Source organism: Ambystoma mexicanum, chromosome 5q (genome assembly GCF_040938575.1).
Source record: "Ambystoma mexicanum isolate Mex_15411 chromosome 5q, UKY_AmexF1_1, whole genome shotgun sequence".
Taxonomy (NCBI): domain Eukaryota; kingdom Metazoa; phylum Chordata; class Amphibia; order Caudata; family Ambystomatidae; genus Ambystoma; species Ambystoma mexicanum.
The window spans coordinates 1129654552-1129679547 of NC_090933.1; the positions used below are offsets into that span (position 1 = coordinate 1129654552).

Below are 24996 nucleotides of genomic sequence, written 5' to 3' on the forward strand. Positions count from 1 at the left end.
AAACAATCCCTGTAACAGCGCCTCGATGCCTGCGGGCTGTGTGAGCGCTTTATAAATGTTAAATAAATAAATAAATAACCTTTACATGATTGTGGCGCAAAAAAACAACGCTTTTTTGCCGCAATATTTTGTATTCACTGCATTTTTGCCACGATTTTAAGACATGGAACCATATTGAAGACAACTTCAGGAGTCGTCAAGTTGCTTCCAAAAGATTTAGTAAAAGGGTTTTGATTACCCCCAGGATGTATCCCTTGTGTGTAAAACAGGTGGTATTACTATAGGGTGAGCCTAGCTAGACTTATAGTGTACTAGAAAACAAAAAAGGAATTTGCAGCCATCACTTACATCTTAGCCTTCTTTGCTATAGCACTGAAATGTCATTAACCAAGTTCGTCAATTTAGTGTACAAAACTACAGATCCAACCCCACAATGTCACAAACCAACCTGTAAACTCCCTCATGTCTGTTCTCATCTCTAGTTAACATGGCATCACACCCAATAAACTCCCACAATCACTGCACTGCACTGCACTGCACTTTGTGACCTAAAAAGTAAAGGTCTACCTGCATGACAGATTGCCAAGTCACTTCACCAAATATCACCATGATCAGCTAACAATTAGTTCAACCATTCACCACACTCGCTGACCCCACCAGAAATCATAGACAATAGCACAAAAACATGTACCATTTACAATTTGACACCAACCTACAAATTCACCAGATCAACTATATAGTTCTACACACAAGCGCATTTGCATCTTCAGTTTCAAACAGCAGCATGTGAGCTACAATTACGTTGTCGATTAGTAGCAGGGGTTGACGTACCAACCAAACTCAGTTGTGGGGCTTTTCCAATTCCATTGTTTTTAAAGACCATACTCTTAACTTAACTTCACTGTCTAAACAGGCATAACCATCATACTGTAACAAGGAAACACTGTTGAGAAGACGTGGTGATAAGAGTTGAGCTTGTCAAATTAGATCTTTCTGACAAAACATTTGCAGCAGACAATTGACTTTTACTTGATAGTCCAATATTTTGTAGTTGTTGCACAGCTACATCTTTGGGAACTGCAACATTACACAGACATCTGCCAATTTACTGCGGTCTCTTTCAATTGTCCATGTGAAGAAACAGAGGCAGGTTCTGAGGAAGGAATGTAGAACACTAGCCATCCCTGCCAAAGACTTTCCAGCTTTTGCGACCATAACTGTGAACAGCCATTACTAAGTTTAGGAATAATCAGTTTCCACCCATCAGCTTTACAATATAGTTTTCTATTGTTTTTTACACTGCATCTCTTCTTTTAGTTCACGCAACACGACTAAGTTCTGCAGCAGTTCCAAGATTGCCAGATTCCACCAGTAGCTGCTTTCCCTCCTCTTTCCTTTTAAAGCCTGAATTAGTCCCTCTGCATCACAATAGGTTTTTATTATTTCATCAAATGTTTTCTGTGTCTTAATACACTTTTTCTTGGCTATGGGTATAAAAAAAGGCAAGTTAAAACTTCAAAATGTGATTATGAATACAACAGAGCTGTACAGTGGGGTAAGTGACTCCCATTAAGCGCGATCCCAGCCGCCCCTTGGTTTCTTTCTAAAGTTTCTTGCGCTCCTTGGCACTTTCCCTCCTTCCCCATGCAGCTACCAACACTTCAGTCTAGCAGCACACACATTCTGACCTGGACTACATTCCCAGAGGGCATTCAACCCATAGCGCTTTGAGATCATACCAATGGTAAAAGGTGTTCTACACATGCCCAATAACATAAGAGAAATCATGTAGGCCATATATATTTTGCAGAGTTACTATAGAGGAAATAGAGATGCTGTAAAAGAGTGCTGGGCATTGTGCAGCACTCATCTGTATGTGTGAAAAGAAGAAAGGTAAATTTAGTTTGCTCCCAGTATTTGTGAAACGTGCCTGTACCCAAAACCATTAATTTAGTGGGCTTGCTATGGTTGTTCCTGCCTGAAGTGTCCCTATTTGTGAGGGGAGTGTTTCTTGGTGCTTTGTAACTTCCTCCAAGACTTACCCATTGTGGCTTCAACTAGCTCCATCTGCTCACTAATAAAATTAGAGGTGGGTGTTCTGGAGAGGCAAGACATTCTCAAATGCAGAGCTCCAATACCTAAAATGCTGCAGAGTCATTGTGTACGTCCTTTAAAAGACAAGCACCTGTTTCAGTTTCTGAAATCAACCTTAAGAGAGTCCCAGCTTCTGGACAGCAACTTGTACATGAATATAGGGACTGGAAATAGGAGGGTATGCAGCGACAGAAATCATGACCAAAGTGATCTTTACTGGGGGAACAAAATGTAAATATTACTTCTTAGCAGGCATGCCTTTGCTAATATGAGTCAACAAAATCCAGCCCCCCCTTAAATATGCATTGCTACTGTGCCATAAATTAGGCACTACAGCTTAAATAAATAGTGTTCCCGATAAATCCTGCAAAAACGTAAACCAAGCCATGGGTACATTTTGCAAAGGCATGGTTTCTCACACAAGCGCCACGGCACGATACACGTAGATAAGCCAAATTATTACTTAGAGGGTCAGGTGCACCTACCTGCGCAAGGCATGGACCTATTTATTTGGAACATTGTGGGGGCATTGGAGCAGCAACAGCGTTAAAGCCAGAGAGGGGCATCAGTAGGAGCATTTATCCCCTACTTGGCGACAGTTTGAAAGCGATCAGACTGATCAGTAGAACAGTCATTGTGTGGAACTAGGAAGGAAAGGATTAGTCCGACCCACAAAAAGGGGTCCTCTGTATGCTGAACAGCTAGGGTGCCTTGAGGCAGTGGTCTAAGTGGGCTGGGGGCCTGAAGAGATGCCCGGGGGTGCACAAACTCTTTAACCCAGCATTATGGTGACTGTTTTTAATAGAAAATATAGGCATTTAATAGAAAATATAAGCATTTTTGGCTGGGGGGGCAGAAACTATATTTTTATTCGGGAGGGGTTGCATAAAAAGGTTTGAAGACCACACCTTAGGGGAATAAAGTGGCCTCCCACTTTCAAATAGCAAAGCAATTAATAGCACTCCTTTCACACCCAGGTCAGAAAACTCCAGTGCCAGTCCTCGTTACACAAGGATGCCGAAATATCTGGAAAAGCAAGAAAATAGCTCCAAGCACCACATCAAAAAAGAACTAACTGTTAGAGACCAAAAAAAAACAACCATCATAAAAAGCATTCACCCCAGATCATCATAAACAATGATCAAAAACGATCTTTTCAAATTTTCAAATTAATGACAGTCATCACAACTAGCCCCGGTAAGCATTCAATGAATACATTATAAAGTTTACAGGCAGATTAACTGCTGAGGTGCAATGGTTGGGCAAAAACAAACTGCATTGAAGGGGCAATAAAAGAAAAAACTCTGGGAACCTCATCAACCTATACTGGGAACGGGACATAAGTATAACTAGAACATGCAGTAATCTGTCTGAGTCCCTGATTTGTATTTGTATTTATTAAATCATGTAGCGATTTCCCCCAAAGTGTTGAACTAAACGTAGATGGAAGAGAGCACGAGTCATGGAGGGAATTAGAACACTGTCCTCACACCCAGTGCTCGAAGTTGGAGTATTTTACACCCTATTTTTTTTAAAGTTGGGAGTAAAATGATTTTATAGGGAGTATAGAAAGTAAATCCCATTCCCAATGGGAGTATTTTATAAGCGAGCAAAAATTGTTTTAGCTGGAAAATGGAAATGTTTTGTAATACTATTTCTATGCACTTAGTTATTCATGCACATTAAAAGTTTCAGGTTTACTTTAGGCAGTAACAATAGCAGTTTCTTCCCCTGGTACAATGTGCAATACTGGTCCAAACATATCCATGGAGTTGTGTGGGTGAAAACTGGGGCGCAACGTCTTACATGTTATTTTTCAAATTTTTTATGAGAGTATTTGTACTGCTCATTTGGCTATTTTTAGGGAGGAAAAGTGGCCAATACACCCCTTATTCGTAGGGCTGCCCACTCCCAAAGACTGGTACAACTTCACCTTACTGCGAACTGAAAAGGCAATGGATAAATCAACTGGGGTAAACAAGCTCTATATATGGTCTTTAAAATAAAGGGTGTAAAAGCAATACAACAGCTGCCTCACGAGTATAGCATCCGTAACTCCCAGCAGTGTAAAAAATGATATTCAAAAGCATTACAATGTTAAAAGATATTTGTATTGTGCACCATCACAACTGGAGTGGTCCCCTGGCGCTCTGGTGGCTCTGAAAAGGGAGGGGTGGGGGTGAGTCAGTGGGAATAGGCTGGAAAAGTGCAAGAGAGTAGTGATGTGCTGTTGGCGGCCTCAGCCCGGAAGTCCGTTGGCTGGGCTTGGGTTTTAGCTGTCGTGTATGGTTGTGCAAGTCTGTGTGGTTTGTTTTGTTATTGCAGTGTAGTGAAGTTTGTGCGGTTTGGTGTGTTGTAGGCTTGTGGTTGTTAGAGTTTGAGAGGTGCATGCAGAGGGGTGCAATTGTTAGTGGATTGGTTAATTGGCATTGCTGTCTGGAAGCGAGGCGTTAAACTTCTGTATTCTCTTAAGGTGGGGTGCGTGAGCATCTTTGCGTCTCCGTCCAGATGTGGGGCTGTCCGACACTCACAGTCCCTTTCCCACATGGCATACGCTCACATTCATAACCTTGCCTGAGTTGGGCACCGGTCACCGACGTGACACCTGTTTGTATGCGGGGCAGGCAGGCGTTTGTGTGTAGCAGGCGTTTGTGTGTACCTTCAAATCTGGCCCAGAGAGCTTTCCCAATCTAGACAATGCGCAGCTTCGGTCAGCTAGGGTAACTCCCTCCATATGTGGCGGCTGGTCGGCATACATCATCTTATTCAGTTGCTCATGCATGCTAGCGCTCCCATCCCCTTCGGAACGTGGCAAATGCCAACGCTTGCAATTACGTCCAGGGGAGGCATCTGCCTTCACTCACAACTCCCTTCCGTCAATTCCCATGCCAATATCCCCAACTTCGTTCGAGTGTGGCAAGTGCTAACGATCACACAACTCTATACAAGTATGATATCTAGTAGCAATTATGGAGCGGGCAAGGTTGTTGGCTGGAAATTGGCTAGGGATGCTGATTTCTGTCCTCATGGGTGTCGATTGTGTCCTATTTGACTTAGCGTTGTCTCTCTTGATGTAGTAAGAGTTTCTTTAATCGGTTCTGGATGTTGTCAGTGTCGTCCTAAATTTGTAATCTTTTTCTTTGTGTTTCCCGTTCGGTTGTTTCACTTTTTCAGTTTGAAAATTACAGTCTTTGAATGCCAGACCATTCGCTTTTTATAGGGCTCTGGGAGGGGGAGCTTTACAGAACCTCTTCATGGGTGCTTTGACCTTGAACTAACTTTCTTTTTTTTTTTAAACCTTTATAATTGCACACAGATCAGGCATACACACACTTCGTCTAATTTAGTTTTAATCTCCAGACGTAGTTGTGAAGATGGGAATTGTGCATACTGAGATTGTTTATTAGCAAAGTCTGTTCCTTGGCGCGCCAGATTTCTACATATGTCTTTGAGGACACCAAATTCAGTGGACACTGCGTTGCCTCTGATGCAGACTTTAAATGCTTGCCATAGTATTTCTTGACTGGAAACAGCCCTCATTTGTGTCAAAGTATTCCTGTATGTGTTGAGCTAGTGCCGTCTTGTAGACCAAGTCCTGAAGGGCAGCCGATTTAAATCTCCATGATGGTCCGTTTATTTTTATCTCGGGATTCTTATCGTCAGCTGTATTGGCGAATGGTCAGAGTATGTCCTGGGGTAGATATGAGCATCGGTAACCTAACAAGTGCTTCACTAGCGACTAGCCATAAATCTATTCTGGAGTGCATATCATGCACGGTGGAGTAATATGTGTACTCCCTTTTGGTGGGATGCATTGAGCGCCAAGCGTCTCTTAGGTTTAAGTCAGCCATGTGGATGAGTATTATTTGGGCGGACTTGGAGAGCGCCCTTGATTGATTCGATGTGTGGTCTAGGTGCACGTCTAAAATGGTATTGAGGTCACCTCTGCATATCAGGTGGGCCGTGGGGAACTTTGTAAGTTTTCCAAACAGAGAGGAATAGAAGTCTGAGTCATCTAAATTTGGGCCGTATATATTAAGTAGTACCACCTCCCTATTATGAAGGGTGCCATGGACCAGAACATATCTTCCCTCAGGATCACACTCGGAGTTGAGACAAGTGAACGGTAAAGTTTTATGTAGGAGGGTCGCTGTCCCCCTTGCCCGACCGGAGTATGACGTGTAATATTGATGTGTCCCCCAATTCGGGGGTAGCGGCCTAGCTTGTTGGTGTCCTAGATGGGTTTCCTGCAGAAAAACTATCTTGGGGCCCTGTCTGTTAATGTACGCTAATATTTTCCTTCTCTTAATCTAGGATCCCAGCCCACGAACATTCCAGCTCAACATTTTAATATCCTCGTTACCCGCATTAGCAATAGTCTCGGATGTGGGTATGATTATGTGCAATATGTTCAATTTTTGCTATGATATTGTCTTTGATCGTGTCCGTCACCTGCGTACATTTTTGTTGTTGTAACCTTCTCTTTAATAAACTATGCCCCAACCTTCTCTTTATCAAACTATTCCCCAACAAACGTGCCCTGTGACCCACCCCGTCCCTCATTGTTCCCCGAACTTCAACTATGCCTGCTTGTCCCTCCCTTGCCCCACCCATCAACTTATAGTGTACCTGCTACAGGGGGTCTGCAGCGACATCCTGGGCCACAGATATTTATGTCTTTTCTCAATGTGGCCAGTTCTGTATGTTGTTGCTCTCACTCATTTGGATAATAAAGGGGAATCCTCATCCTTAACATATGCAAACCAACTCGAATGTCCCCTTTCTATGGGGCCGCCCGGGCGGGGGGCCTCCATGTCACTTAATTGATCATTATTCTTGTCCCGTTCAGTTCCAGGAGTCGTCGTCGGCATTGGGATGCAAGTTTCCACAAAGTTTGCCGCATCTTCAGGAAATTTGAAGAAGTAGGTATTGTTCTGATGCTGTATCTTTAGCCTGGCCGGGTATAGCATGGCATAGGGAACATGTCGCTCGCGCAATATTTTTTTACCCCAGTGAAGAGACGTCTTTCTTGCTGCACCGCCAGTGTAAAGTCTGGGAAAATGCGTATAGTATTGGCTTCCCATCTGAGTTCTCGTTTTTCTCTGGCAGTTTTCAGCACTAAGTCTCTGTCCCTATAGTTCATCCAGCGTCCTATGATGGGCCTCGGGTATGCTCCGGGCTTGGGTTTTGGTGCAGGGGATCTGTGTGCACGCTCCACAATGAACATAGCTGACCATCCGGGATCTCCCAGCAGATTGCGTAGAAGATTTTCCACCGCCTGCTCCATGGGTCCCTTTAGGGCCTCCTCCGGCAAGCCTATTATACAGATGTTGTTCCGTCGTGAACTGGCTTCTAAATCCTTGCACTTAGTTTTTATTGTTCCCAATTCTATTGCCATTGTTGATACGGTGGACTTTAGTGCCTCCAACGCGTCTTCGGTGCCAGAATGTCGTGTTTCGGCTTCTGTGATTCTTGTTCTAGTCTTGGCCAGTTGTGTTTTAATGGAGGCAATATTGGCTGTTATCCAGTCTAGTTTTTCATTAAGAGCGGAGAATCCTTGCTGCATGGCCAGGAAGACCGCCTGTGGGTCCATCATTGGGGTAGGCGTGTCAGGTTGTGTTTGCGGTGACGTTTCCCTAGACATCGTAGGTTCCGTTTCTCTTCTTGTCATTGTTGTATATTTTTCTATGGTTCCTTTCCCTTTCTTGGGTCTGAAGCCCTTGGCCATCGTATTCGGCACCTCCAGGGTTGCTTTCTGCTGATATTTGCTTCGGATTAGTTATTTGCGTTGCACCAGGGTCGTGGTGTACACAGTGGCTCTCACAGGGTGTAGTGGAGGTGGGTCATATCCGCTCGTTGCGACTGCTTGTAGGAGTTCGCTATATAGTTTTGTTGGGCTGTCCACCGCCCCTGTCCGTTGTTTCCCAGCGGTGTTATTGATGCCTTTGTTATATTGTGGCCAGTCGGTAGGTGGTTTGTAGGTCTCGTGGAGAATTGGGCTTTGTGTGTGCCCTGTGTACTTTCCGCCCAGGCGTCACCGAGTATTGTAAGGCAGGCTTGGTGGTAGCACGGGGTATTGGTGTCCTGAGGTCAGAGCGGTGGCTAGTTATGCCCCAGCGTGGTTCTTCCCAGTACACCGTGATCTAGCCTGAAAATGTACCCACGCCTGTGTATACTATCCAGAGTTGAGTCGACACAGAGAAGGCGTGATGTCCCCTTGTTGTGTGCACTGTTTTTAGGGTGCTTAGTGTTGGGGGTTCTCAGGTTGGCATTGGGTGTGTTCGCCCCACTGTATGAGTAGGGCTCCCCACCTCTGGTCGAGGATAGGTATGCCGTATGCACCCCTTTTCTCTGTATTTGCTGCTTGTCCTGTAAGTGTTTCTTGGAGCCCCTGCTTTACAATGGGGCAGCCCAGGGGTGGGGGGCATTGTGTATCACTGCTGTAGTCCAGGTCAACAGGTGCTGGAGTGGCTTGTCCCAGAAGCAGCACTTAATGGGCCTTCCTTCCTGGTATGGATCAGCGGCAGGCCGCGTGCCTGGTTTCAGTGTGCCTTATCACTGGGGTGGGTGGGATCTCTCCTTTTCATGGACGCCGCACGATGAGTTTCCCTCAGTGTGGTCGGATCCGTAGATAAGGGGAGTATCAGGTCGCTGTGGTGGTTGTGATTTTGTGCAGTTGCGTGCACTCAGTTGTCCCACGGGGGTGCCCAGCCTCCCAGCTGGCGGGAGCCCAAAACATGAGTCGCGGGCGGAGGGGCCTTTAGGTAGTTAGCGTTGTATTTTCTCTATTGCCGTCGGGCGCGGGCCTGGTGTAGCCACGTGTCCACGACGTAGAGCCAAGTGTCCTGCCCTCGCAATCCTCCTCCGCTAGCCCTCTCAATGTGGCGGGGCTGGGGGCGGCCTGTCAGGGGGGGCCGGCTCAAGGGGGGCGGGTTGCCACTAGTCCTGCCAAGATGTGTAGACCCCCCTCCTCCTTACCGTCCGCTTCGTGGGCCCTGGGTCCTCCGCTCCACCATCACCCTGCCGGGACAGCTGTATAATTGGGGTCAGCAAGCGCTCAACAGAGGCCGGAGCGCCCACGACCCTTTGTGCGCTGGCAGACCCTGCAGCTGAGCCGCCCAGCCCTCGATTCATCTCGCTACTGGGCTCCTCCTCCCGACCTGCGGTATGTGCTGCCTGGAGTCTCCCACTGTTCGCGTGGCAACTTCTCTGCGGTGTATCGCCGGATTACTGCAGGCAATCAGGATCATCTGGGCAATTATATCAGCGTTGTAGCCCAGGATGTCAGGAGAGCTTCCACGAGAGCGTCCATCTCTCCACATGCGCAACAGCGCCCCCTCCGACCTTGAACTAACTTAAAAGAGTACCTGTCCTGTAGACTTCATATTACACAAATCTCAAACTCATGCATATACTAAACAATCTCCCCAGCTTGAACAAGGTGGAAAAGGGGGTCGACGGGGCAAGGGCTCAAGGCTCTTTTAATGCAAATCTCTTTCAATTGCTGGACAATTAATGGAAGCCACTTAGAGAGTTGCGGCCTGTGTTTTTACTTGGCTGATGTTCAATGACTTAAATGAAAGCAATAAATCAGGCTGCAGGCAATGTTAAGAGAAATAGATGGGGACAACTGTCTGCTGTTGGTTAGAGAAGCCTTTTTTCCTCCCTTCTTAATGTAAGTTTGGATGGCCGATATCTGCAACCATTCTCTGTGCGCAGAAACACAACACCAAATCTAATTTGGAGCTTTTGTAAAGTAAAGACCAAAGCGCCCTGTACTACCAGAAGCAGGAAGACGGGAATCAAATTGATGATCAGTGCATTTCAACCATCCCCAGCCCGAGACTATACCTGGCGGTGTGTGCAGCACACAGCGGCTCATACTGTCTGCCACACACTTCCTTAGCCAGCCAAACAAAACTGTGCCCCTTGGCACCCTGCTTCAGAATTAAGCAATATTGAAGATGCTGCGAAAGTCGCACCCGCTTCCCACGTGCCACACAACAACCCCCACTCAAGGGAAATCTATGCCTGCGGGCATCTGTGCACCAGGATGCAGCGGTCTGGGCAACTTATTGAAAATTACAAGGATAGTGCCACCGTGCCCTGTTTATAGACACAATAGCCACATTCTCACAGGGGCTACGTGACACTGCAGTGACTTAAGCAGACAACAGTGTCAAATCTTGAGTATCACGGGGCCGTGAGACTCTTTCCTTCTCAGTAAAGCACTGGAATGAACGCTTGTTCCCACTGAAGGTGCGGCCATGTGTACAAGTTGTATATGCACCGTACACATAGCAACATCGCACAAGCACGTGGATAATGGACCACTTTTTAAAGTAAAAAGTAACCAGGGATTTTGCAAAGGTTTGTTTCGTACATTAAACTTCCGCCGTTCAAGCCCGCACACGCGCCAGGTCTAAGTGTTCTTCCAAACTAGCAATTAAAATATATAACATATAACAGTGCCAGCAAGATAGCAATTTGGATTTTAACCTTTTTCGAGAGAGAAAAACGTATTCTTTGTAACAAGAGCTCTACAGCGGTGGTCTTCAAACTTTTTTTTACCATGAGCTCCCCCTAAGAAAAATGTACCTGGCTTGAGCCCCCCCCATACACATGGACTACAAAATGTTTATCGGTTGAAAACAGTAATCGAGCACTGGTGCCCCAAATGGAGGTGTGGGTGCCAAACACTAAATTCTTTCAAAATCACTGCTTGCAATAACCCAATTAGAGGACCAACATTTGTAAACATAGCATTCAGAATTTGTTGCTACAATACAGAGGCCTTGACTAAAAGTAATGTTGGATATTTATTTCCACCAAAAGAAAACAGTCAATATTTCGGTTCTACAGTAACGTTTGACATGCAATTGATTTAACAATTTGTTTCTTAAATACACCAACTTTGAGATCACCATCAATGATGTCACTTACAAGTTGGACAGTGGCACATTGGAGAACTAGTGTGAAGGGTGGAGCTGTCTTTCAGCTGCCAAACTGTCACTATTGGGTTCAATTTTTGCAATAGCCAACCGCATGTTTTCTTCCACTTCCACCTTAGACCAATATTTAATCTTTAGGGCTGCAAGTGCTGAGAACCCAATCTAGTAAAGGTACGAGATGCTGAAAGTTAACAGTGCATTGCCTTCACATTTGGATAAAGTTGGAACCTCTGCAGACACATTACTTCAAAGACAATTTTTTGAATTGGCTCTACAGTAGGCTGTCACTTTGAAGCTCCATTAGTTCCTCCTGGAGGTTTATTGGGCGGTAGGCCGCTACGTCTGTTAGGAAAGGCTGAACCACCCAGTCATTGACGTTACAATTGTACTCTGTAAAGTACTTTTCGAGAATGGGGTTTCCTATTAGTTCAGCAACACATGAAAGATCATACTCCATCTCATCCAGAGCATCTCCTAATAATGGAAACGCATTGGTAATACCGACATCAACCCTCCTCCTCCAAAGCTCCAGCTTCTTCTTGAATGGTGATATTTTAGCATTCATAGCAAATTATGTGGCGTCTGTGCTTTGCAGTGAGAGGTTTAGAAAATGTTGCTTTTCAAAGATATCGCCAAGGTAAGCTAGCAGTACAAGCCAGCGTGAATCACAGAGGCTCTTCTGTCATCTGGTCTAAACCCAGGAAAAAGTGTCTCACTATGTTTAGGAGTTAATAAATGTGATTTAAAACCTTTACCCTGGATAGCCACCTGACCTCTTTGTGAAACAACAAAGCATCATGTGCAGCTCCCATTTCTGCACATAATGTGGCAAACAGACGGGCTCTTGTGGGGTGCCATCTTAACAAAATGTACAATGTTTACAACAGAAGTCAGCAGCTCAGTGAGTTCATTTCCCATATTGCGAACAGCCAAAGCTTCCCGGTGTTATCATGCAGTGTGTCCACAATATATGTGGAGCAACTGCCAACACTTTTGCTTTTAACCTAGCTCTAGCACCACACATTGAAGGAGCAGCATCCGTGCAAATACCAACAGACGCCTCCCACTCTAGGTAGTGGGAATTTAGGGAGTTGTTAACATGGCAAAGAGTACAGATGCAGTTGCTCTGCCCTGAATTGGTTTACAAAATATTTGTTTTCCATGGCAGTACCTCGCAAGCAACCAAATGAGTTTATTTTGTAATGTCAGTGGCCTCATCCAACCGTAGGGCAAACTGACTGTTTCAAGCAAGCACGATATCAATTATGTACAAGCACGATATCAATTATGTACTGATATCAGAGGACAGGTCATTGATGGGATGCAAATGTGTGGTGTACATAGGGATACTTTTTCATTTCTCTGCTACACATCACCACGCATTATCCAGTTGACGACGAGAATTGTTGGCAGAATCACTTTCTCAACATGGTTTTTGCCCAGATAGTATGCAATGAAGCTTTCAAAGCCTTTGCAGGTACTGAGGCCACATTTTAAACATCTTTTTTCTGCTTTTTGATGCCTTGCAGTGGCCATACAAAGAAAACCCAGATCTTTTTTGCTAAAATCAGCAAGTTTTGTTTCCAAATGCCACCCAAATTTTGTTTGCTTCAGGCTGTCATTTGGTAATTTGCTAATGTAGCGTCACAAACCACACACTGCGGCTTACCTTCTCCAGAAACTGCGATCATGTTAACCCAAAGTCCAAACAGAGCCATCATATTTCCATGTTTTTGCATTTCTTTTGTCTGTTTCCACCTATCCTTCTGCTTTTCATTTGATATTCCTACCATCTTTGGGCACTAGGAAACGTTTCATCTCAAAACGGAGCCAGAATCTGTGAAAACATTGCAAACCCAAATTAAAAATAACTCCAAAAAAACAAACAAAACAAAAGTAGAGTTAAAATGGCAAACGCCACATGCAAAGATTCAAAAAGGAACCATTTGAAAAGATTGGGGGGGGGATAAAAAGCCCCTCGCAGAAATGAGTCAGAATTACTGGTTGAATTACTTCCCGTTCAGATCGTAAAGTCCTAGCTCAATTTCTTTTTAAGTGTGGTCCTGTACTAGGCTACAGATTGCCAGCAAAAACCACACCTGGGTGCACAGTGCAGAGGGCCAATATAAATCTTGGGCAACGCCCAATTTGATTGAAAAAAATTACAGTATGCCTGAACAAAAGAATGAACATGTAAGCAGGACCTAACGCTTAGAAACCAGGAGAGTACACAATGCACTGCAAATGCAACTCCCACATGAGATGTGAGCTTTCAGTACCTCCGCCAAACTGGACATGAGAAAGGAACAGCCTCAAAAATAGGTTTGAAATTCCGGATTGTGACTCCTAACTATACCTTTAAAATTGCCCCACCTTAACCCACAAAAAAAACCAATTATATATATATGTACATACCAACAGTTTAAAAAAATATATTTTTAAAGGCATTCTTACCTTCGGCAAGTCCTACTACAGATGTCAGGATTTTTGATGGTACCACTGCTGCTGGGGACTGGGGACTTGCTGTCCTAGATGGGATGAAAAGCCAATTTGTGTTCCTGAAAGAGGACAATCAAAAAAAAGAAATATATATATATATATATATATATATATATATATATATATATATATATATAGACCTACCAGATTGACCTTACCAATATTTGTACACTCCACTCTGCCAGTCAGTGCACATTCTCCCCCTCACACAAAGGGGACCTATGGTGCAGAGTCCTACCGGGAAATCTCCAAAGTTCACTTTAGGCCAGTCCACCTCAGCTGACAGACCGCAGTCAGAGCACATACCTGAAAACGTGACTCATACTCAAGTCACAGAGACAAAAAATGATAGTGAAAGCGAGAGAAGCAGAGAGCATTAGCTCGTTACATTTTACCCTTTCTATCCCCTGCCTAGAATAGTTCAGAAGTCAAGACTGCTGGCATTCCAACCATTCATCTACATATCTTACATAGAATCTGACACAGTAGTGCTTAACCCACCAAGCTAACCATTGGAAACTTCGAGTAACAGCCATTTAGCTTTTACTGCAGCTCGGTGACACCGCTGAAGTAGCAGCAGACTGCCGCGGCTGCCGTGCTGGACACGAGAACCCCCGAGTTCTCTGCAGCACGTGGTGCCCCATGCAGGCAAAGGCCTGGCACCAATAACAGGAAAAGATACTTGAATTGCACTTTAAGTTACTTCAATGACAGTGGTGAACCCAATGTACTGTTGGTAGGGCAGTGATTTTTTTAGAACATCAAGGGATGCAGAGCATCGCTCGATAATAGATGGCTACCAGGGTAGCTCAGGTTGACAGTTGGCAAGATGTTATATATGCAAAACTTGTTATTGTATGACTTTTTGCAATTCCTTATAAAAAAGGAAGTGCTATAAAATGTGTTTGGCCAGGGGGATGGGTTGGGCTGGGCTAGGCTATTTCTGCCTCTGTAGTGAAAATCAAACGTTGGCACCTATGAACCCCCAGTTTAATTTCCTAAACCCTGCTGTCAGCACAACGGAAGCATTTATTTGTGATTAACCAGTATGACAAGCATATAATATCTTTATAAATTTAACTTGTGATAAAACACAAAGCAAAGCAAGGCGCCCTCTGCAACTTAATCTCCCTGCCTCCACTCTCCGCCCTCTGCAACTTATCCAGAACAGAACTGCGAGACTTGTCCTTGGCCTCAAGCCCAGGGACCGTATCTCTCCAGGACTGAAATCTCTTCACTGGCTCCCAGTGGCTGCGAGGATTAAGTTCAAAACCCTCTGCATTGTCCACAAGGCCTTCTGGGGCCTGGGGCCTAAATACCTTCAACTCTCTCTTCCTAAATATCTTCCTTCACGAGCCCTTCGCTCATCCATCTCTAACTCCCTCATGGTCAGCCGCTTCTCGAAGCAACGTGCTGGGGGTAGATCTCTCTCCGCAGCAGGGGCCTCCCTCTGGAACAGCCTGCCTGCCTCCCTGAAACTTGAGGAGAACCATCTCCGGTTCCGGAAGCACCTCAAAACCTTCCTCTTCGCTTCTGCCTTCTCTCTCCCTCTCCCCTGCTAAACCTGCTTAACTCCCCACTAAATTCTACACTTAACCTGCATCTGGGCCACTCTCAGCGACCTCGGTCCAGGGCCCAGCCACTCTCCACTTGCACTGCCCCCCTGGCTCCCCCTGCACTGTGGGACTGTCACTGTATCCCTACAGCCCCCTACCCAGCACTTGCTCTGCACTTACCTCGCACTTGCCACCAGCTGGCCCTTTTTATTTATTATCATTTATTATTTTATTATGCCACTTACCTTGTACTGCACTTTTCCCCCCACCTCCTCCCCCTGCACTTTCTCCTTTTCCCCTTACCTCTGCACTTGCACGATCTGAATGACACCTGGCCTAGTAGGATCGTTTGTCCGTCTTCCCCTTGTTTCCCTCCCTCCCTGCCTCGTCGCGCCTTGAAACACTTGTGTATAGGCGCGTTACAAACACCATATCATATCATATCATATCATATCATATTGGGGTGATGCCTCAGACAAAAAAAAACAAAAAAGAACATTTCAAAGAAATCCCCACCCCAGTGATGCTCATGGCCCATTGATTCCTGTGGTATCCCTTTCAGGACAGAAGATAAACGGGATGAGTCAACAGAGCAAGGACTGACGGCTGAGGAAAGGAGCACAGCGAAGATTAGGTCACCGAGCGCCAAGCTTCCCTCTGTGAAGCCTAGCCATGGCTGAGACAGGCCGGAACTGAGATCTGGCCAGACATCGGATGCTGGATCTCGGACCCGGCCAGAGCCGGCCCATGGACCACAGGGGTGACGAGGCAGAAGAGCAGTCAAAGCAGGGGGAGGAACCGTGTTGTATGATATCCAGCTCGCCCACAGTAGACCTGCAGCCCAGCAATCTGCCAGGGGGGAGCCAGATATCACACAACACCGGCAATATGTGCTTCAGTCCCCACTCACCTCCTCTCCACAGAGGAAGAGGGGAACTGGGAAAGGCCTTAAAAGCTTTCTTCTTAGCAACCCCTCTACCCGTGGAGTGGGTGAGACGAGAAGCGTTACCACTTACCAGGCAAGAGGTCGCCAGCGGCAGTAGCAACGCAGCCTGGAGGCCCGATTTCCTGCATTTGGGTTGTGATGTAACTTGGGGAGTGGTAACAACTCAGGCAGGACACTCAGGAACCACTCCAGAGCCCGGATCACATAAAAAGGTAAGACGTCTTTATTGTTACAATAATAGTGGGAAGGTGAGACGGGAGATAAGGTGATGTGTTTCTGCTTCCCTTGGCTCTCACTCTCCCTGTCCCTCAGCCGTCCTTCCTGGAACCCTCACACTCACTCCATTCCAGGCCTCACATGAACACTCCAAGCTCCACTGCTCTCTCGGACAGACACACAGCTCACATAGCAGATGTAATGCTAAACACCAAGTAAGATTAGGCTCTAGGCTACAACACATCTCCCTCCTTAAAAGAAAAGAAAAAGAAAACTATACATGTGCATGAAAGAAAATGTACTCTCGAGAAACAATACTTATGTCCTGGTCTGCCCCCCAGGACCTCGGGGCTGCCACCGCCAAGCACTACCTGCTCTCTCTGAGCAAGTACTCCACTAACAAAAACCACCTATACAAAAACCTTTCACCTTCTGTAAGGGCCTGACACACCCAATCCCTGGACCTGCCATGTCCCAGCATAACCTCACTCCGATACAGGAGCGAGCAAAGCAGGCAATCACACTACGTCCAATAACTAGAAGTTAATCTAAAAACACATGGAGAATACCCTATATGGTCTGAAATAACTAAACCCTACAGTAACACACTAGCACCAACCTTTCTCGCCACTAAAACATCACCACCTCGCTCCACACACAACAGAAAATAATTTTAATAGGATAGCCACTCACAACACAAAGATCACAAAAAACACGATGCAACCACAAAAGACGGATGCGTAAAGAGTACACAGAAACTATTGTGCAAAACAACAAACCTTCTACACAAGCACCAACAAGATGGAAAAAAAATGTAGCAATTGCTGAAATTTGCCGACAAAAAAAAAAAAACTAAGCACAAGCAAGGTGAAATATGTAGTGCTTGCTGAAAATTTCAGACAACAAAAATGTATAACTCATTAAATTGACTCGTCAGAGTTCTAGTTCAACTAATCACCACATGTCCAAAACTGACACTCAAAAACCCAACCCAATTTAAATCCACTAGAACTAACACTGACACTAGTCTGTGTGCCACACAACTCAACACAAAAATGTAAACTCAACTGGGCATGCTCAGGAACACTCTTCCTACAATACAACTGCACTGCCTGGCACCACAATCACCACAGGAGTCAACGATCCCTCCTAGACTGACACTATATTTATAACATCTCCCTAGAGACACATGCGGAAACCAAAACCGGAGTCTACCTATTGTGCAGGGCCTCCTCCTACACACCACACGTACACCTACGCTTAATAAATCTCCTGTACTAGTGTATAACTCAAACAATATTTCCTCCCTATGCTCCTAGGATTCTTCATAAAAACACAACACCTCTATTGTGTTCTACCTCATATCACACCGGTTTCACTTGAGCTTACAACAAGGCATCACACCTTAAGGCATAAAATAAGCGGTGTCGCATAACAATTTGCTATGTAATTCTGTAGGTTTGCTAATCAAATGGACAGTTGTGAAGCAAAGTTAGCTATTTAAGTTGACCTCTTCAATGAAAGCACAGCTCACCCTTTGTTCCTCTTTTCTCTGTTCACTTAAAGTGCCAATGGAGTGAAAGTGCAGTAGTAATCTTCTCCTCCACTCTTAAGTGCCAAAGGCATGTGTGGGAGTACTAGGCAAGAATGTCTTTTTCAAATAATTGCAATCCAGAAGTAATCAGGATGATACTTTTATTAAGCTTTCTATATTCTGTCTGGCAAATACTAGTATGTGTCAACTTTATATTTTTTTAAAAGACAGTCATGCAATTCCATTCCTAAAACGTAAGTTGGTACTGTGATGCTGGAAATGCATCGGAGGGACAGGGCCTCCGTATCCTTGTCCTTTACTGCTTTTTATTGTGTGTTCTGTCGTGTTTTCCGTGCAGGAGTTCATGTGGGACTCCTGGTGGTGCAGCTCTCTCTCTTTTGGTTTGTTGAACAGACCCATGGGATACCCTTATGGCACCCATGGGTAGGGTACAACCCTGTGCCCCTAGTGTATGTTTTTGGGCACCTGTGTGTGACCCACAGAGCAGGGTACGGGCTGGTGGCAGCTCCGTGCTGAAATGACGGGTGCCCCGAGCGTCCTCCATTTTGGGATGCCCAGGCCCTGTCATTGGAATCGGTAGATTCCGGATGGAGACAAAATGCCCCCCGTGGCCTCTTGCTTTCCATCACCTGTTACCTTGATCTTCCCGAAATCCCGGGAAACCCCCGACTCTGTCCCTTACCCTTGACTGGCTGTTGGGTGGAAGTTCCATATATGGTAGTGTGGGGAAGTGCCGACCAGACTGGCTGGAGCCTTCTCAACGACCGTATGTTGTGGGTACGCCTGTGGGTGGGACCTGGGTGAATGGAGTGTGTGACGAATATTCTATGTTGTGGGTATCTAGTATCTGGTGGTTGACACAATGGTTGAGACAGCCCTGCCCGAAACCAGTATGAATGCAGTTTGGAGTGCTGAATGGCTTGGTACTTGTCCCAATACACAACTTGTGAGTGTCTGGAGAGAAGGGAATGGCCTGAATGCACCGTGTGCCTGATTGACTGCCTGCCTGCCTGAATGCCCGTAGTCGTGATTGGATGCTTGAGTGTGACCCAGCGGAATGAATGGGAGATCAACAGTATATCTGGGGACCTCTCACTGCTAGGAATCGTGTTCAGAAGCTGAAGTCCACTACGACGAGTAACTGGAGTAACGGAAGCTTGATCTTGAAGCCGTGCTGGACGAGAAGAATTGCTGTTGCTCTCCTTCACAATCTGAAAGCTGCTGTGCCTTCAAGGACTGACCCAGAGAGGACCTGGTAAGGCGCCCTCTTCCCGAGCTACGAGGGACCATCGTGCACAGCTGATCTTTGCCTAAGCTCCCCGGTAGACAGGCCTTCGACAGGCTGCCAACCCGATACAGGGACTGCTGCGGAACAAGGAGAAGCGCCCGGACTGTTGTTCGCCACGGTCGACGACCGCCGTCGCTGACTGGAGCCGCCGTGCTCCCCTTTTGCCTAAGAACTTCATTGATCCAAGGACGCTCTCGTCCGCATCGTCGTCGCTGTATCCTGCCGGAGAAGGCCTGGCCGTTGACGCGCCGAGGAGCATCCACCGGTGGGTTTCCCGCCACCCAAAGACCACATAGACGCCGACGACTCGAAACCCTTGCTGGGCCACAGTTCTTCCACACTTTGCGGTCCAGAACTATCGACACTGAGGTGCTCCGCACGCCTCTTCCTTGCAGGACATTTATGCTTCCCCACCAATGAGCACCGCTAGGAACGACGCGGCCACTTCACCGTCGTAGCTCGACCTGTTCTCAGTCGGACGTTCGATGACCTGTGACTCCTGCCTGAAAGGGAGGACACTCAAGAAGAGAAGGGCCGTCGATTCCCAGACAAGGAACGCTACAACGCCAAGGTACTTTGGGGTTGCTGAACTATTGGAAAGTCTAGTGTGAACAATATATGGACTGGGCTTGTATCTTTCTTCTACAGGTTGCCCAGGTGGGGGGGGTATCTCCACACAGAGCTGTGTTTAACGGTAGTTACCAGTGCTTTGCCAATTGCTCAACCATCTTGCTTTCCTTCCTCTCTCTACTGCTGGTTTCCCCTTTATTTCGATCTGTGTGTCATTCTGACCGTATGCACTTTAATGAGATCTGATAACGTTAGTGGTACCACTTTAGAACTGTATATATTTACCATTGTTGATTTACGAGTACAAAGTGAGCTATCGTGATAGTGTACGTGACCTTGAATATTAATTCAATAAAGACTGTGTTTTAACCGATTCAGTGTGTGGACATTCCTTTGCGGGTGCTTGGAGACTACACTGTACTTAAGAACCAGCTTGCATCACCTCTTGAGAAGCTAGTCCTCGATTGCTCGACCACAACTACCAATAATAGAGAATCTTGGCAGGGGTCCTCTGTGCCTCCCCTCTACCATATAGAGAGCAGAAGTACAGACCCCCCTACCTCCGGTCTTTACAGGTACATAATGCATAATTGCAATATTGAAACTGTAAAAAATGGCATCATCTTCATGCTTTACAATAAAGTTTAGGTTAGTGTATCTAAATTTCATAGTGTCAACTACATTTCATTTTGTTGGGCAAGGTGCATCATATTGACGAGGGAGCACTTTTGAAAATGTACATGATCACATGGTCAAATGCTTTTCATGGCAAACCTAGTTCTGTAACCTGCAGGTTGCATAAATCTTGCAACTGGTGCTCAAGCCATGAGTGAACTCGTACTCCTTGACATTCTATATTATCACCCTCTTGATTTACACCAGGTACATTGAAAGTGAGATGACCATAAACTACAATATTCCACCCAGTCTGCCCAGTTCTCTGCCTGCTATGCAATCTACTCTGCTTAGTCTCTTTCTTGCCTCGAACTAGATGCTTACGCAAAGTAGTGATCAATAGTTCCATCCAATCTGTACATCTACAGATTTACCGCAATACCAAACACTGTAGTTAGGCTCCAGAGCTCGCTTTGCATTATGATTGCATTATATATTACCACCTCCAGGAGACAACTTAATCATATCTATTTGTGTCCATTGATGCAGCTAACCTTTTACATTTTACAAACACTCATCTATGGCTCGCAAAGTCTTTTCGCCCACTCACATAGTCAATTAGATTTTATGAAGGGCGAATATCATTTACAAGAGATGTTTGAAACTTTCATTTAACATTTACTTTGCACTAAATGTGAAATAAATGTTTCACTGTCCATGGCTGGCCTCTGGATGGCAGCAGTGTGCCAAACAAAGTGGTTTTGTTTTGGCAGGACCATTTTACGGAAATAGCATTTTAAATTTGTTGTCCTCCGTTACTATGGGTTGAGTGCATTTCTCTTAGGTTGAATAGATAAACTAGGTTACCCGACCTGCAGGTCTAACTGAAGTTTAAAGTATTTGCAAGGTGTGACTCCTCTCACGAATTTCTTATTTCAGTGGTATGCAAAACTGCTGTATTGTTGCTCATTTCATGTATTCAGTACAAACAACGTATTAACAATATTAGTGCAAAATTGCTAATCAAATGGGTCTGTTTGCTCATCAAAAAATGTTAAATTAGCAAACTGCTAATCATTTTTTTTTTTTTAACTAATTTATGTCTTGCACCTGGCCAGCATGTGACCCTCAACTACATGCATGCTACTCACACGGATCTACTTAATCACAACATACCTCAATTGCATAGACTCAATGCACACTCAACTTCATGTGTGCTATTGCTCACACACTTCTACTCAAACGCTTATGTTACTACTACATACTTCAAATGCATAAATTCAATACAAATTCATCATACCTCACGTGCATTCACTCAATACAACGATACCCCACGTGCATTCACTCAATGCAACCTCAAACATTTATGCAAAATCATCACGCTTGCATTTAAACTTCATCATACATGCACAACAAAACATGTCCACTAAACACTATCTGGAAAATATATATGTAAACCCTTAAGAGATGAGCGACACTAACAGACATGGGGCCTCATTACGACCCAGGCGTTAACCATGGGGCTATTAGCGCCATAGTTGATGTCAGTATTTTACTGATTGCGTCATGGTGGAATTACCGCCCCATTCCAAGGTTGGCGGGGCGGTAATTCCCCATTCACCATTGGCTCTTCCCTATTCCCATGTTTGCCCCCATAGGGCTCAATGGGAATGGGGAAGGCGGTAATTACAGTTACGCAAATTGCAGTACCGTAATTACCTCGAAAGTCCCTTTGCGGGTTCCTTCCTTAACGGCTGGTAAAACCAGCCGTTAAGGTAGGGACCCGCAAAGGGACCTCGTAATTAGGCGGTAAGGGGTTAACAGCGCTGCCACCCCCTTACCTCCTTGGTCGTAATGAGGCCCATGGTGTTGATCAGGAACCATTCTGGAAGTGTGTGCCAAAATGACATAAAATTTCATTTTGAATTTCCCTTAACTGCAAATTTTATAATTTATATATGACTCAACATTTAAAAACACTTTCCCTGCATTTGCATTTTAAATTGTGGACATTTCCTCAACATCATTTAACAAAATGAGGCATAATTTCTCGTTAAAACTGCCTTTAGAATAATCATTACAGCAATTTCTATTTCAAAACCACGCACACTTATATGCCGTACAGGATCAATTAAATGTTGTGCATGTTTCGACTATATGCTACTTTGACCTTAATTCAACATCATAGTACTAAAGCTCTCACTGCAACTCATTCATCCTTTAAAACCATTTAGCACATAAACCTCATAAATCCACATAACTATGTTCCATAACACGGAAACTACCCCAGAGTTCCCACTAATAAATCAACGTCCGTTAGAAACTTGATTACCATAAAGTGTACTCCAAATACAAAACATGCTTTTATAATTTCTTCACTGCCATATAAACCTTTAAACATATTCAATCTAGTCAACTCGGCAATAAATGTCAGTATCTAGCTTCACCCAACACTGCCACACCAACATTAATCGGAACAACAAAAAAAATGCCTTCATTATTCCTGACAACACATGTGGTGCTGCTCTCTGTAAAACAAACTCCAGCAGTTCCCGAAAGGCTTTGCACGAACCTTCATAAAAAGTAACTTTTTTTTTTTAGTGCCGCATTGATGCTCAAAAGGATCACAGTACCTTGCCAGCATAAATCCATGTAACTCTCCATCAGCGAAGTTCAAACAACAAAACGCCCATTCTTTAGGCTCGGCATGTAAAACAAATTGCACTTTTTTTTTCTCCTTGTAGCTCTGATGAGCCTCTCCAGCTTCCTCATTGCTCCAACATGTCACGACGCTCTGCAACATTGATGATGCCTTTCCTCTAACGTATGCCTCTTCAAGTAATCCTCAGAAACTCTGACATGGGGATAATGGCGCTGGGTAAGTTCCATGCGTTCCAGCTTAACGGCACCGCTGGAACGCAGGGGCTCGACTGGGCGCGCGCCACCCATAGCACCCTGGGATCCTCAGCAACTGCCCATATTTTAGCCTCCGCTCAAGTCAGGACTCCCTTCCCCACAATTCACTTGCCTGTCGGAGCGCAACAGCGCTGATTCTACACACAGCTTTCACTTGCTGACACATATACTGCTGCTCAGCTTCACGCAGCACATTCTCCTCCCTGGCCCTCTCCACTAGCCAGGAATTCCAACACCCATAGATGGTTTTATCTTTTTTTTTTTTTTTCAAACAGTGCTGATGTCTCTGCACATTTCAAGTAGCCGCTCGAGCCCAAAGCTGGTAATTGGCATCTCCTTTCTTCAAGTTTTCACTTTGGATCTCCTCCCATCACTCTTTAGTCTCCTACTTTCCTTTAGGTTCTTTTGCTCCTCGTCGCCAAACTCCGGCAGGACACTCAGGAACCACTCCAGAGCCTGGGTTATATAAAAAGGTAAGACATCTTTATTGTTACAGTAATAGTGGGAAGGTGAGACAGAAAATCAGGTGATGTGCTTCTGCTTCCCTTGGCTCTCACTCTCCCTTCACCATCCTTCCTGGAACCCTCACACGAACACTCCAAGTTCCACTGCTCTCTCAGGCAGACACACAGCTCACATAGCAGTTGTAATACTAAACATTAAGTAAGATTAGGCGCTAGGCTACAACGGTTTGTGTGCCCAGGCTGCGTTTATTTCCTGTTTCGTGGGCACGCTACATCCCGTCACACTGACTGAGCATGTGCAAGGTGCAGAGGCTTGCGATGCAGTTAGGTGCGCAAACCAAGTCTGTATTTTCCCTGTATACTACCAGAGAATACATGAACATGCAGACATCTAGTTAGTGAGACAACACAAATGAAGAAACGCTGTCCTATACAGGCAGAGTACGGAAGAAATGCTGGTGGGGGTGTCAAGAATGACACCTTGCGTTACAGACTCTGGCCAGGCAAGCTCAATGCACTGCCTGGCAGCACTGAGCGGTAAAGTTAGGCACATCTCCCTACAATGCTCAAATCAGAACCCTCACCTCTAAAGGCAGTAAAGTTACAGCAATCATGGCAAGGGAACTTAATGCCGTTGCACCTCGCCTTGTCCGCTGCTCTTCATCCAGCGCCCCAGGCTGCCGCTGCACTCGTCCCCCACTCTGGCAAATGAATCACCCCCGGCGCAGGGGGGCCCGGCAGCCCATGCAGAAAAAGAAGCAAGCATGCAGCTGTTAAAAAAAACATTTAAATAAAAAAGGAAAGAAGAAGAGAAGAAGGATCGACCAGGGAATTAATTTCCAACTCGCAGAGTTCATTGCTGTTCAACAGTGAAAGCCGTGTTGCACAGATAAGGGTGAAGAAAGTTGGCGTATGCACCGTACAGTTATGTAGAAGGTCCGTGATGCAAGCCAGTGAATACAGCAAAAAGTCAATGCCATTTGGAAGTGGAAAGCATGCAATTACGCAGACAATAAATCCGACTTGATAACAGCCGAATTTGCAAAAAACCTGCTGGCCCGAAATTCCCTCGGCGTGCGATGCAGGGCCACAAACCACTTCTGTTTTGGGGCGGGGGAGAAAACAAACAAAGACCAGCTGTGGCTGAAACCAAAATCAAAATGGGAAATCCAAACCCACTGGCACCTAAACATGCCTGCCCGCGCACGACATCGAAGCGCGCTACCTCCATTATTTTCTTCCTAAGCACGTAGACGTCCTACGTGACAACGTCACGACGACTTAAAGGCCATAAACGCCATCCCGCTTTAAAGGCATTTCTAAAAC

General features: G+C 45.4%; 1 protein-coding gene and 1 long non-coding RNA gene across 2 annotated transcripts in view; one reads left to right on the forward strand and one right to left on the reverse strand.

Annotated features, from left to right (window-relative positions):
- Positions 1-24923, reverse strand: LOC138497916 (uncharacterized). Its single transcript, XR_011278665.1, has 5 exons — positions 24255-24923; positions 13703-23662; positions 13500-13573; positions 12715-12882; positions 1-1484 (listed from the first exon to the last, which is right to left on the reverse strand). It is a non-coding gene; the product is annotated as an uncharacterized lncRNA (long non-coding RNA).
- Positions 23578-24996, forward strand: part of EFR3A (EFR3 homolog A) — a 1818520-nt gene continuing 1817101 nt past the window's right edge. Inside the window, exon 1 of the mRNA XM_069621641.1 lies at positions 23578-23679. The gene's annotated coding sequence lies outside the window, so the exon portion shown is untranslated. The remainder of the gene's footprint in view (positions 23680-24996) is intronic.